The sequence below is a fragment of the Cryptotermes secundus genome, unplaced genomic scaffold (assembly GCF_002891405.2).
Source record: "Cryptotermes secundus unplaced genomic scaffold, Csec_1.0 scaffold2336, whole genome shotgun sequence".
NCBI classification, from domain to species: domain Eukaryota; kingdom Metazoa; phylum Arthropoda; class Insecta; order Blattodea; family Kalotermitidae; genus Cryptotermes; species Cryptotermes secundus.
The window spans coordinates 59,746-75,840 of record NW_019735608.1 but is presented as its reverse complement, the minus strand read 5'-3'; the positions used below and the strand labels follow the sequence as shown (position 1 = coordinate 75,840).

At 37.4% G+C, this 16,095-nt stretch overlaps 1 protein-coding gene across 6 annotated transcripts in view; it reads right to left on the bottom strand.

Moving 5' to 3' along the window:
- LOC111869729 (phosphatidylinositol 4-phosphate 5-kinase type-1 alpha) overlaps positions 1-16,095 on the bottom strand; it is a 141,939-nt gene that overhangs the window by 75,276 nt on the left and 50,568 nt on the right. The gene's annotated exons all lie outside the window — the stretch shown is intronic.

Here is a 16,095-nt window from a genome sequence, read left to right as displayed (position 1 = left end):
TAAGACACAGTGTGGTAAGGGACAGACTGGACTTCATTTGCCCAGGATAGGGTCCAATCATAGTGCTCCATGCAGTTGCTTAGTAATAATTCCCTACATGAGGTGTATCAGAAAGTTCCCAGGCTAGGTCAAAAAAGAAATGCTGGCTTAACTTACTCAATTCTGGCTGTCATCTCCTTCAAAATAATCTCCTTTGAAATGTATACAGCAATCCCATCGTTTTTTCCATGCTTCAAAATCACTGTTGAAGTCATTTTCCTTAATGCTGTCGAGTACCACTTGCAATTCCCTTTGGATGTCAGACACTGTTTCAGAACATCATCCTTCAGTTTCATTTTCAATTTGGGAAACAAAGCGAAATCACAGGGAGCTAAGTCCAGTGAGTTGGGAGCATGGAGAATGATAATCATGTTGCCATTAGTCACAAACTCTGGTTCTGAGGGACAATGTGGGAGGGCACAACGTTGTGATGGAGCCAGTTCCGGATGCACCAAAGTTCAGGCCTTTTTCTTCACATATTTCCTATCAAGTGCCTCGTAACGTCACAGTAAAGTCAGAGCTGACTGTAGTGTTAGGAGGAACAAATTCATAATGAAAAATCCCCTTCATGGTTAAAAAAAAAGCAGCTGTTTGTTGAACTCCAAACCTGATGCACCTTTCTTGCTCTTGTTGAATGTGGGCTCTTCCAATGTGAAGACTGTTGCTTTGTTTCTGGATCATAACCGTAAATCCGACTTTCATCGCCCGTTATGATCCTAGGAATAAATGTTTGGTGCTCGTTAGCCTTCTCTCATAGCCCAAGACATGTTTACACACTGATGCCAGTGATCATTTGTCAAGAGTTGGAGAACACACTTTGTAGCACTTGGTGCCAAGTTCAAATTTTTTTAAGATCTCCTGGCAAACTCCATAACTGATCCCAACAGTGTCTGCAAGCTCATGGATTGTTCGGCGATTGTCTTCATGGATGAGTTTTTTAATTTTTTCAACATTTTCTGTCATTTTGTTGGTGCTTGGTCACTCTGAATGCTCATCTTCAACTGACACTTGATCAGCCCCAAAACGTGAATGCCATTCAAAAACCACTGTCCAGCTTAGACAATGTTCTCCAAAAGCCTCACGAGCATTTCAAAGTTTTCGGTAGGGGATTTACTTAGCTTCATGAAAAACTTGATGCAGGCACATTACTTCATGAAACACAAAGTTGAAAAAGCACATGTGTAAAAACAATGCGAGTTTACAGCACGATGTCATGTGGCAAACTGATGAAATAGGCTTGCAGAAGTGTAACCTTGGCCTCCCTTCCTCTTCTTTCACTGAGGCAGTTACAACAATAACAGTCCAGGAACTTTCCAATAGCACATCATATATACAGTACATGACTCCTCGAAAATCATGAGGTGATATGCATAATCACTTTTGTGTAGATAATGTGTGTTTCAGAATCTTTGGGAATGATAGAAACATATCCACACTTTACAGAATGATAAATACACACTGCACACACAGATCTTTGTACATCACGATTAATAACCAACTGGTGATACTGCATTGTAACCTGCATATTAGTAAAAACAATTATACATTTTGTAGTTCTTGACAGTTCAAAAAATGAAACAAGCAGTAGTCAAGGGATCTGATTTTGTATCATAAATTTAGTACCAAAAAACTGAAATGTTGTTAAACATGTGGTAATATAAACTGAATATTTGTAATCAAAATCCAAAAACCTTATACCTCTGATCAAAAGTATTCACACTATAATCTTACAATAGTGAGCTTTGAGCTTACAAGTATGGACAATGGAATCCAAAAATGTATACATTTACCATATCATCTGTCAGTATGATACTAACAAACACAACACATAATATAAACCAATCTGTACAAAAACACCTAATTTCAATGATGAACAAAGACCTTCACTCTAGGATTCTTTAGTCCTGAACGAAATTCAACGTGTAATATTCCTAATTATATAACAAGAGGACAAGATACATATGTATTTCAAAATTAACCCAGAAGTTTGCGATATTAATTTCAAAATAGCTCACAAATGACTGACTGAATTGGTACAGATCCTGTGTAACAGAACATTGTAATAATGACATAAAAAGAAACAAGCATCTATTCCAGATAAAATTTAAAGAACTTTTCAATGATTGAGTATCCTTCCTTCAATTTTTAAGAAATATGGAACAAACTGTGAAACTGTAAAAGTCACTTTGTTAAGTGCATACACAAATTCTACTGCCACTTTCAACTGAGTTAAATAAAGCTGTTCAGAAGATACTTTACAAGAAATTTCTATAACATGTCCACAAGTGATATGTTCAGGTTGTGACACCATACAGTCTTGCAGGCAAATACTGATGTCAACCCTGAAGATGAAGGCAGCATGTTTCTCTAAAATGCTGGTATCTGCCTACAAGATCACAATGTGTGAGAACATAGGAGATCACAATCTAAACAAACACTGCTATGAAAACCTCAAGAATTACATTAAGTGTTCTGTCCTTCCACTAGCACCTTTACTTTATTTGTAATTTACCATATTAAAACTACATATATATTGGTGTCAACCTAAACTGAGAAAGCTCCGGAATTTAAACAATCACTCTACAGATACTACATTTTAAAACTACTCCATTATGATAACACAAAACTTTGGTTCAGATAGGAAATTAAGTTTACTTTCTGAGGCATTACCTAATCCTTATTTGGTTTACTGTACCTCAATAACAGTGGCTTTAAAATAAATTTTAAGACTGCAATTAAGCTTGTAAATAGACCACGACTACAACTCCATTTTATATCACTACATATATACATATTTCATTAAACAAAGCAGTTCTGTAATGTCAACACTAAACATGAATCGACCACAAATAAACCGTTCAAATCTGCATTACGTACCAAAATATTATNAGCCCCCCCCCCCCCCAAAAAAAAATTGAAAAAAATGATTAACACTCTTCTGAACATAAATCTTGATGTTTCACACATATTCTTAGCAATGGAAATGTTAACACAGAAATATAAATTCAGCTATGTATTAAAACACAAAGACAGAATAATACACTAAGCTGTCTTCAGCATATACTGCTGTTTGCAGCCAGGGACACTATGAACAGATTCTCATACTGCAGTGCACATCTCCCAATGTTACAAATTCCATTTGTTTTTGAACACAGCATTTCCTTGTACACAAACTGGTACCTCTATTCTCCAGTTACAAATCTGATGACTTCCCTCTGACATAGCTCAATACGTAATAACATAGTTCTTTACCTGTTTTCCAATTGTGCATCATAAATACATATCTGTGTGGACCCAATAGTGCTCAATTTAAGTTGAATACTATGGACAATTTTTACGTTATTACCCTGAACGGTGCAGTGAATTTATAAAGAATGTTAACAGTTGACAAATAAATTGTAAAAATCTAGTTAATAACATAGAAAATATACACAATAAAAATAGCTACTATAGCAGTACATTTTATGTAACAAAGCATGTATAGTTTATCATGTCCATATCAGCAAATTAACTGACATGAACCAACTAAGCACTGATTCATAATCAATTATGTCAAGAGCTTGTTTACACACTGTTGAAAAATGCTGCAGAATGTATTCCATAATAACCCTCTGTCCCCTCCTTCACCTTAGGTCAAGAACTAGTCAGTCACTGAGTATTACTTCAATAGTACAGTTCACTTGTGGAATAAAACCACGGAGTTTGTCTTTTGCTTGTCTGAGTATTACTTAAAATGATAGCAATGAACTTAAATCTAGGTAAAATATACCTCAACATAAATATCAACTTGTAATCTGTTCCACGATAAATTATAGTGATCAGAATTACCACGAAGTTTCCTTGTCTATAACACAAAATAAAAGACATATGAAGGGCTGGTTAGAGGAATGTGCACAATGGAAACTGAATTTAATCCAAGAATCAGGAATAAACACAGACCTACATAATGGTTTTTATGTGCCTTCATGGCATGTTCTTATGCACAAAATAAGTTTACATTTTATCAAGTATCAGAATCATATATTAAGGCACCAAATTATAGAGGATATAAGGTTCTCACACTGCTGATTATGAAGAGTTCTATCTTCTAGGATATAATGCCATGTAGTCTGTTGAAAGTCAGGTCTACATTGGACACTCCCATTTGATTGGCACCGGGATGACAGAATGCCAGTCCCATTTGACTGACACTGGATTGACAGACTACCATCTGCATATCCGGCTAGAATGTCTGGACGAGTCGGCCATGGTGGAGCAAAGTGTCAATGCCAGGCACCACATCCACCTATATAACACCAGCATCCTCTCCACCAAACCGAGATACGTGGATCACATCATCAGGAAGGCGACTGAGATCAAGCTTCTTCCCAATAATATGAACAGGGAGGACTGCTTCTTTCTAAAATCATGCAAACCTCTCATCTGCTACCTGAAACGTAGTTGGAAGCCTTCCTCTACAGATGGGTACTCCATGGGACCATGTAGATCCACGCACACTGCCCTTATCAGGGCACAAACTGTGCCCTCTCCAGGCACCCACGAGCCCTAAACCTTTCCTTCCTATCCTGGCCTCTCCCCTCTACTCTTGCTCTTTTTATCACCCTCTTCATGCTGCAACTCATGCACATGACTTCTCACCCTGCTTGGTTCTCCATCCACCACATACCTACAACTTGTCTCACCAATGTTCACAGATCTACACAACGGCCCTTTTCACGGTTGATGCTAGTTTCCCATGTCTTGCCTCCAATTGTTCACTTTGTTCTCAGAGAGAGACAATAGGAACTGATGAGTTGTCTTACAGTTCTCTCCTGTTTTCTACTATAAACCCAAGATTTCTGCAAACACATTCCTCTGCTTGCTACCTGATTCATACTGGTTTCTTATTTGCCTAATTCTTCAACTCTGAACAGGGAGATGTGTTCCTCGGTAATATCAACTGAATTTCAATATACTATTTTCTTTATTATTATTGAAGTTTGCATCCTGTTGCATATATACAATCAACATATACAAATTCCACCATCAACGCAACAATTGTTTATTAACATATATATTTCAACCCTAACACACCATCCTCAGGTGCTGTAAGTCTCACACACCTGACTACTGAACTGCAACGCTCGTGTTCCCATTTATATACATATGGTTCAAATAGTTACTTTCTATACATATTCAATTCGACTAGACTAGACTAGACTAGACCCTGATTAAACAGTAAAAATAACAATTAGGTTAAAACTAAATCTAAAATTGGTATTTAAATGATTTTTAAAATGTTGTGAACTGTGATGAGCTTCATGTTTCTTGCTGTAGTAGTAGCCTTCACCAAATTCTTCTATTATTTGCTGTGTTAAACCATTGTGTTATCATGTTAACTTTTCCTACAGAATGAAATCCTCCTCTTTCATATTGACAGATGCCAATGGCTAATGTTTTCTTGTCTATTTAACCCTTTGACGCAGTCATTTAAATTCTGCTGCCGTGTCTCTCCGGCGGTAATATATTCAGCCGTCCATTTAAATTTTGCTCGAAAATGATTTATTCATCATTGTTCTTGAATTATATGAGATAGGATCATGAAACTTTCAATAAAATGATCTTAAAAGGTGGTTTTATAACCTTGCCTTATAATATGAGTGCCCGTTATCTCGGCAATGGAAGCAGTTGGTTTAGAATTTGAGCAGTGTATCGTACGCCTTGAAGCATGAAAATTTCCCTAAAATGATCTTAAAAGATTGTTTTATAACTTTGCCTTATAATATGAGCGCCCGGTATCTCGGTGGTGGTTCAGAATTTGAGCGGAGTGTTGCACGCATTGAAGCATTCTACTTTACACAGCGCTGACTCACATCACCATACCAGTACTGCGTATCTCTCATTTGGCTCTTTGTTCTGTAAACAAAACATCTTCTGTGCGGCCTTGTCTTCTTCCCCGTGGGGGGAATATAAGAAGAAATGTCTCTCCGTGAGTCCTATAGGTTGCGAGATTAGCTGCAGTAAATTCAACCTTTGTGTTATAATAACAAGGGGTTGGTGCTTCTGCGTTTCAGATTCCAACCATTTTGGCTGCCCCAGATGTCGTAGGGGTGACCACAGAATTCATGAAGTTATTCTAAGAACTGGCAGGTATATAGTGAACGAAAGCAGAGCTTAGTTGGCTCAAAAAAAATATTTATGGTCATCCCTCGAAACGACCACCAAGGTCAGTACGATAAAATGGCGTCAACTGCAGCGATAATACATGAAGGAATGAGTTCTTTTCCCTCCCCCACACACATCCGTATCGTCTCAGGGGGTGACCACAGTGTTCTGCCTTAATTCGTGACGTTTTTCTAAGAACTCGGTGCTATATACTGTGCGAAATCAATTGATCATGCAAGAATAAAGTTTGGACATCCTTCTTCTAAGAATTCCAATTGAGTGTGTTATTGTGGCCAGCTCAGGGCAATATGATATTATAAACACAGTCTCTGCTGTTTATAATTTCATAGCAAAGAAAACACGCTTTTCATGACAGTAGAACCAAGAAACCGCTCGCATATAGCCACAGGAACTTTGCTGCAAGACAGGCATATGTAACGACGACTTAGCGCTGTTAAACTCGTGTGTCATTAAATATAGTTCTCCTGACAACAGGCCAGCGAAAAATCTAACAATCTACAGCAAAACCATCAATTATTATGGGCGTTATAACATAGGTGTGCAGCTGGACGAAACATACACGTCGAACCCCCCCAGACGATTTAAATCCCTGACGAAACATACACGTCGAACCACGGCAACGGGTTAATGCGGTGTACTTTGCTGCGTGGTTTATACTACTGTAGGTTATTTCATGTTGCTGCAGTTCAGTAGTTGAGTGCGTGAGACTTGCAGCACCTGAGGATGGCCCATTAGGGTCAAAACATATAGTGCTATATATGTTAATAAATAACTGTTGCGTTGATGGTGGAATTTGTATATGTTGATTCAGTGGACTACATGGCATTATAGCCCAGAAGACAGAACTCTTCAAGTACCAAATTAACTATAATTTTTCTGTGAGTGGCTCATATATCTGTGGCATATTCACATGCAGGATGACCAAATATCCTGTTTTTGATGACATCTTTTCTTTGTGACAGACCCTGAGCTCCAGTAAAAAAGCAGAAAATGAACTGTCCCTTTAAAGTGAATCTCTGTCACCTTATTTTGTAAGAAACATTTGAAAACTGAGATATTTTCCAAAGATCCTCAGAAACACAGTGACCAGACCTGTTATTTACAACAGCAGTTTTGAATGTGAAAAGATATGTCTCAGCAGCAGTTACTGCTACAAAATGTGTTAATAATTTAAATGAGGTCTGTCAATTGCTTTCATGTACACTTGGTACTTATTGCACTGTTGCTATAACAGTGATTTCACAACAACCAATAAATTAAATTAAATTGCAACAGGCGAATGCTCCACTACACTTGTTTTAGATTTACATTTTAGATTCACTTCCTGTAATGAAATTAAGTCAGAAAGTTTATATAACCAGACAAATGAAACTAAAAGTATCTTAATCAAAAACAATGATACTTCACATATGTGTCCATGAATAAAGAATTCACAAGAAATTATAACTTATTTTAAAATCTCCAATGTCTAAGCTTCTCATACAAATTTTTTCATTAGCATAAGGCACAAGTTAAAGCGACAACTTTAGATGATTCACGTATTCATGCCAGATTCAGGTCACAATCAACATACAACTCATTATGCAATAATAATCTGCCTGTTCTTTGAGTTTGATTTTGCTTCTGTAATCATTAGTATTTAAAGAAACATAACAAATTAGACAAGGAGAAAATTCTAAGGCATGAAAGGGCCTGACATAATTCCAGTAACTTCATTTTAAAAGTCTTCTGCATACAAAATACCTGAATAAATTTGCAGCAGCGCACCTTCTGAAACATAACCTGAAGAGCGCTGCTTATGTCATACATCCTCTTTCACATTATCTGAACGTCAACGATATAGTTTGTAATATTTCTGTAATTTAAATGAATTTACTAAGAGCTTATTATTTACAAATGTAAAAATGTATGAACTGCTTTAAAATTTACTTTAGAATATACTGAGATGTTTGCTAAAGTGCAGTAATGTGTTTCCTTATGGTTACTGCATCACGATCTATGCACGACTACCTAAGACATTCCACAACATAAATCTTCCAACAGGTACCCAATTTTATGAGAAACTGATGAGTCTGTGCCACACACAGTAGGGGTATGATGAGATTATGCAGTGTTGTGATAATACAATTTTGTAACAACTTCTTGTTATAAATTACAATGATCAACTTACAACAAGAAGTGTATTACAGATACTGAACTCATGAACCTGACACAAGCAGCATTATACAACAACGTGATCAACATGTTCCATGAAACACGACATACCTTTACCAACTTTATGTTGGAACAGAAGTGCGATTTGTGCTTCCAATGCTCTGAAGCCCAACTATCAAGTAGACTTTAATACTAATTCTGGTTGAAAAACAGCCTTGTCACTAGGTTATTCTGGTCATGAAATCATTTTTTAAATTTCAAAATGGTTTCTTCACCTACATTCACAAACATACTAAGAGGAGAAATATTCTGCCTCCTGCATAATAAATTTTATGACTGTAACCAGCTTTAAACTGTTTATTAGCAGTAATGTATATGATTCATTTAACAGTGAAATAATAACTGATATTAAAACAGAACTTGGCTAAATCTCACTCATATGTCCCAAACTGTTTACCACTTCTTTTCATGCTTCAGAAAGTAACTGACTGAATACAAGTTCGAAGTCTGTATATGAAAAATCAAGAACCTCCAACACTTTCGAACATCTTTCAAGTCAGCCATAATTATAGTTCCTCAGAGGAAACAAAGAAAGAAACTCAGATGACTATATATTGGATGCATGTTGTCATTCCTCCCAGCTCACTTCTCTGGTGACACGAAGAAGTTGTGTATTTGTTTCATATTCAAATAAAAAGTGCATCAACAGCGACAACTAAGCAGTGCTTCAAATTTAAGTATACAATACTAACAGTAAGATAAGATGGTGAAATGACTGAAGCTGGATTTTCAACTATGAAAAACCTGTGCAAGGTCTGTGGCTTGAAATTTCAGCTATGTATGATATCCAATAAATATGTGAATTTATACATCAAAAGTAAGAGTATCAAAGAAATATAATATAAAGATAAATCTCATATGCATACTATAGAGTATGTAAATAGTATGTTCACCATAATATACATTTAATAATGAAACTGAAGGAAATGTGGTATCTGTGAAATGTCATATAGGTATCTTCAAAAAACTATACTAGCTTTGGACTTGGAGGACATTGTTAGAAACCTGTATATTATTTTATGAGGTACAAAGAACAGAACAAACCATGAAATGCATAAAAACTGCATTGATTAAATTGTTTTAAATCCATTCATTTCAAAACTATCATCCAACATAAAGAACAGTCAGCTCATGCATTTTCAACATGCTAACAATAACTCTCTGTAACAAAAAACATATTTGTTCATTGCAAGGTTACTATATCCAAACAAAGTACACGAATGTGTTCTAATCCACTAGCTACTATTTTCATATTTTCTGGTCTATATAAAGTTCCACATCATGACACCCCACTTAAATCCTATTTCACTCTCTTCTTTCTGACCTTTAGTGAAAACATCTGTTTGCACAACAGTTCTTCCAATCAGGTGAACCCTCAGTAAATTGCGATATGAAAAACAGAAGTTAATGATGTTAAGGCAGGAAGTTACCTTGGTTGTCTATCAATTTTGGAACAGACAGATGATCAAACACAGGTATTTAATAGAGACACAATAATTAGAAGACCAACCTGTCTTTTATCCTTTCACCAGATAAAATTTTATTTACTTACTGAATTCAGTTAAAGTGCAATGATAAGCATTGTATTTCTATTAATAGCCACATGGTGTGACATAAGTATTGAGTATTGAGTATTGAGGGGGTGGGTTACCCCATGCACTGTGACCAGTTTGATCTACTGTGCGTCCCCCTTTGAATTTCTACTGTCTCCATACCCTACCGGTACTGGTGCTTGCTATCGTTCCCTTTCTGCCAGCGAGGTTTCGGCCTTCTACTGGCAGTGGTATCTGATAGTTAGTCCCTTTTTTGTCAGTGAGACATGAGGTTCTTTTACATGCCGTAAATCTATGACACGGGACCCAGGGCTTAAAGTCCCTCCCAGAGGACTTGTTCCCCAAATTTTTCTGCCCTTAAAAATTCCACGACCTCCACCGGGTTTGAACCCACATACTTTGAGTCATGAGGTGGGAACGTTACCCCTAGACTACGGAGGCCGCTGGTGTGACACAAGTAAAGATCACAGAGACTTACTAATTTACAAGTTCCGCTCAGAATATGCCATGATGCCATCACATGTTTAAATGCAATGGATTTCGATTTAACTATAATTTAAAAAAATGTTCAAGACTGGGATCTGATGGGTATGATCCATGTGAAATTCCAGTCTTTTGATGCCCACAAACATCAGCTCTTTATGCACTGCTATACACCCAACAGCAGCTTAATGTTGACAAATAAAAAGGTTATGATTTTGAGGCAACACAAAGTTTTCCCAAAGCCCTTGCTCTAGGAACACTTCAGGTTGGCTAGGAATAGACAGCCAACTACAGCTGTTGCACAATACAGAAAAGACAATGTCCTGTTTTGTTACCTGGCAGTATCAAAAATGGGGCTTATAATACTCATAGCCGTTGTGACTCAGACATCATCTGCATGCAATTGTAAATTTGATAAACATGCTTCTGCACTTATTTTAAACACTATTCTCAATGCCACTGAAGGAAGAAAAATGGAACAATAATGTGAAATTCACAATTATTTATTTTAAATTCTAGTTATGTTTGCTGATGAGTAGTTCTAACAAAAAAAAAAGTTAAATTCTGTAATATTCCTATATATTATAGAGGCTGTTCAACAAATAAACCAATTCAGCTAAAGACATTTTTCATTCTTGACAGTCCAATAGAAGATTGGATTTAATTCCTTGGATGGCACTAATAAGTGTAAGAAATCCACAGGCAACCTACTTCCCTTAATATCTGATACATCTGTGGAAACTTTATAACTGACCTAGCAACTACAGTCAACTCTCGATTATCTGGGATGATGGGCATGGAAATCACGATTAATCGAAAACCCGGTTAAGACAAATTTTTTTTTAAAAGTAGTATGGTAATACTGTACCTTCATAATACTATAGGCCTACCTGTATTCAAATTTATTCAACCTCATTTTTATGTCATCTCATGTCCTATTTAATACTTTTTTTACATTACAATGAAGTATGAATTACCATATTTACGCATGTATAGGCAGCGTGCGTGTATAGGCCGCAGCACAATTTTCAGACAGAAATTATAGAAAAAATAATTTTCTTGGAATATTATTTCAGGAGTAGAAATTATTCCGAAATTTGGCAACGTTTAACATTCCTAAGTTCGCAACTAGCGAAAATAACGGTACCGCTCGGAACAAAGGCATTGCGGGGGAGAGTTATAACCTTTTCGCCTTTACTTGACTTGCCTGGTTAGTTCTGAGTGAAACATGGGTCGAGTAAGAGCAGGTTATACGTCTAAATTTAAACTTCAAGTGGTGCGTTACGCACAAGAACACGGAAATCGAGCAGCAGGGAGAAAATTCGACGTTGACGAAAAAAATGTGCAAAGATGGATACTAACAAAAGATGCCTTTGAAAAAAACGTCACAAAATCGACAATCTTTCCGCGGAAAGAAAGCTAAATTTCCAGAACTTGAAAATAAACTTTTGCGATACGTGCGTAATACACGGGCGGATGGATTTTCAGTGTCTGTGGAAATGATTCAATTTGAAGGCCTCAAAATAGCAGACAGAATGAAAATTCCTCGTAATGAATTTAAGGGAAGTTATGGATGGGCAAGGCGCTTTATGGCCCGACATGATCTTGTAATTCGGCGACGGACGTCAATAGCGCAGCGCCTTCCCGACACATACCAGGAGAAACTGCTTGCATTTCAAAAACATGTCCTGAAATTAAGAAAGACGCACAACTACACCATGGGAGCTATTGGAAATGTTGATGAAACTCCTGTGTTCTTTGAAATGCCAGGTGAAAGTACAGTGAACAAAGCAGGCGAAAAAACAGTGCATGTGCGGACTGCAGGAGCAGAAAAGCAGCGGTGTACCGTAATGCTTGGTATCACTGCTGATGGAAACAAACTACCACCATTTGTAATCTTCAAACGCAAAACATTGCCGAAAGAAAAGCTTCCACCGGGAATTTTGGTGAGAGTTCAAGAAAAAGGATGGATGACAGAAGAGCTCTATCTGGATTGGTTGAAATCAGTGTGGTTTCGGCGCCCAGGCGCACTTTTACGTCAGCGGTCAATGTTAGTGGTTGACAGTTTTCGAAGCCATTTAACTGAAAATGTGAAAGTGAAGATGAGGCAGGAGAAAAGTGATATGGTTGTGATACCAGGGGGGATGACTGGCATGTTACAACCACTTGACGTGTCAATAAACCGTCCTTTCAAGTCTCATTTGCGGCGCTTTTACCGGGACTGGAGATGCGGTTCCACGGAGATGACGCCAACTGGACGATTGAAGAAACCTTCATTAAGTCAAATGTGTGAGTGGATTGTGGCTGCATGGAACACCATACCTGAAGAAATGGTTTCCAAAAGTTTTAAAGTCACATCCATTTCCAACGCAATGGATGCTTAACGCTGTATGGCTGACATCACCTGACAGCGAAACTTTGAGCGAGAGCGACATCGAGAGTAACGAGTCAAGTGATGAACAGTAATATGGTTCAATTACCGTGGACCAACTTCAGGAAGTGTCGCATAATTTATTCATGCGATGCGAAGCATGTTTGCAAGCAGAAGGGGGTCACTTTCAGCACCTGTTATAAAGCACGGTAAGTTTGTGTTATCTTTTTACAGTATTTTTATAAATGTGTGCATGTACAGAAACTGATGTAAGGGTATCAGCGACACGACTGCACTCTCGCTAGCGGGGAGGGGCAAAGTAGTCGCGGAGATACGTTCCATCCGCTCTACGCTGCTGCCCCGGTTTCCTCGATCTTTGAACACTCTGTATTACTAATTATGAATATATTTTTTTTTAAATGAAGTGTGATTTCGAATATTTCGAATATAAGCCGCACCCCAGTTTTCCTCTTGAATTTTTGGCAAAAAATGTGCGGCCTATACATGCGTAAATACGGTACTTATTTCAATCACAGTGTTCAACAACATCCTACACTTTTTATGAATATTCACACTTAACACTTAAAATTTAATATTGTCGTTTGCTTTTTCGCAGCATTTTCAGTTTTACGGATATTCGTACGAAGCCTACGTAATATTAGCTTGTCACTTAATAAACTGTTGTCTTCACTCTCAAGATAGTCTAGTAAGGATTCTAAATGATTAAGAGCAGCGCCATGTGATATTTTCTTACTAGCAGCATTGTCCACCTCTTCTGGCTGCACCCCCACTGAACTTACGGTTTCGTCACTGCTTAACATTTTGAAGCCCGGCTCACACGAGTTTCTGTTGAATACTTAACACAACACGCTTCCTTTTACCCCCTGACATTTTGCTAATGCACTTGAAGATCGATACAAAGAGACCAACTGGGGAGGTGTATCTGTCCTTGAAACTTTCCACAAATCCTTGCATTCTTTCACCCCTACCCTAGAACACTGTGTTAGCATAACAGGACCAAAGAATGCAGAGCTCGGTTCACACTAGTGCGAAAATAGTGTTACAACTCACAATGTGAAACAAAAGTGAATGAATATTAAACAACATATAAGCCTCAAACAAGCCTCAGTAGCCCCGGTTAAGCTGCAAACCGGTTAATCCGCCCCCGGATAATCGAGAGCTGACCGTACTATGCTACTATAACTACCCACTTCATCATCCATGGAGACAGAAAGGATTCTGAATACATTTTAACCACCCACAATAACACCTAGTGGCAATATTCACATGCAAAATATTCTGGGAAACGGAAGGTATACGCTCAAAAGGCACACACCAGGTGAGACTCACAGAACCAGCTTCTGTTAATAACTCCCTATAATTATACATCAATCATAGTGTTTCAAAGAGCAGAAAGCAGAAATAATACACAACCATAAGAAATTTCAGCTGAAGTAGTATAGTAACGGGCTAAATGAAGGGAAAAAATAAACGTGTCTGTGGTTAACTAAGACATGTAATGCTCAAGCATAGCATGAAGTTAAATTAAGTTCAATATGCTTGCCCAGTGATTACACTCAAGAAAAAAGAGGCAGTGCCATGAGTAACAAAATACTTTTACACTGAAAAGCCATTCTGCAAGGATCTTGCTCGCCAGCCATCACCAGCAAATGTGGATACTGTATACCTAAATAAACATTACATTCCAATGTTCTTTATTATCTTGTTGATGAAGAATAAGTAAAAAGGGTCATGAATGAGGATTACTGACACACAAGAATAAAATTTCAAGCTTTTATAGATGGAACTCAATTTGTGTATGGAATCTTGCAGGTATTGGCTATTTCCATCCAATATACTTAACCACTTAGTGACTGGAAATAACAGAATTAAATTTGTTTTTGTAATTCAACAAACTTAAAAAAAAAGTCCAATCTTATATTGGAGCCCATCAAAATTCCTAAGCAACAATGAGCAACAAGCTTAACTAATAGTACAGTAAGTTCAGATGAGCTGAATGATACTAGAAAAACAAGCTTCAGTGACAAGTCAATAAACTTAACAAGTTTTTCCAGTTACTGTGCCAAAAACAGATTCCAACTGTCCCCAATTCATCACGTCACTCAATGACAGTGAAGCAGCATAAAAAATCTATCAATTATTATTGTAATAGCTTCAAATGTTCATTATCAAGAGGAGAATGGGTGAAGCCTGCCTGCAGAAAGAACATGACAATAGACAAAGATGAACATTGGAATATAATGGTATCCAGTATGAATGAGCAGACAGCAGAGAAAAACTAAGGTTTACCTCTGAGCCTCCATATCACTGTGAGGCCTTGCAGCATAAAAAGGAGTAGTCCAATAATTATCAGACTTCACAGTCACAAATCTGTGCAAGACTATGCATGAACTATGATTTAAAAAGGTAGCCCAAAGAATGCACATGGGATAAATTTGACAACAAAAAGAGCAGCAAATATGAGTGTCTTTTTGAAACTGAGGAATGTCACTACAAGTCAACTTGTAAAAAATCGTTTGTAACAATCTTTTCTTACAGCTAATAACAAATTAAATTACTGACTGTGATAAAAACAAACTCTTGATCTGGTAGGTTAACTGCTGAACAAATTTTCTGTATTCAACAGATACCAATGACAAAATCAAATACAAAGGCACAATGCACCAGAGACACATAAATTTGAAAAATACATCATGCAATTCAAAGTATCATACATTTCAATGAACCTGGAACACTCAAGAATCTACTACATTCTTCCAGCATGTAGGCATAAGACAATGGGATCTGCAAAGGTAATCATTTTATATCATGCAAATTTAATGTAACGTGTCTTGCGTTACTGATCCCACTTCTGACACCAATGTAACGTGTTTGCCTTACTGAAGACGCCGTAGAGATGGTTAATTGGTTTATTTAACAATCTACAACTATCGGCTACAATTAATTATCTCACAGTTGCGGGGTTTCACACTTTATAACCCTAATCGCATTAATCTGTTAACACTGTTGCGGGGTTTCACGATTTCTAACCCTATGCGCAAATCAGTTCACTCTGTCTTCAGTAGTAACACGTTGACAGTAGGGGAGCTTTGTATCACTGTATCACACGCTCCCAATTACACAATCGCACACACGTCCGGATCTTCTTACCGCGACGGCTGCTATACTCCAACTGTAGTCGGCTGGCTGTTACTTTATAACTCGGAATGTCTTCGGCGGTAGCCACACTGGAACTCGAACTCGAACTGA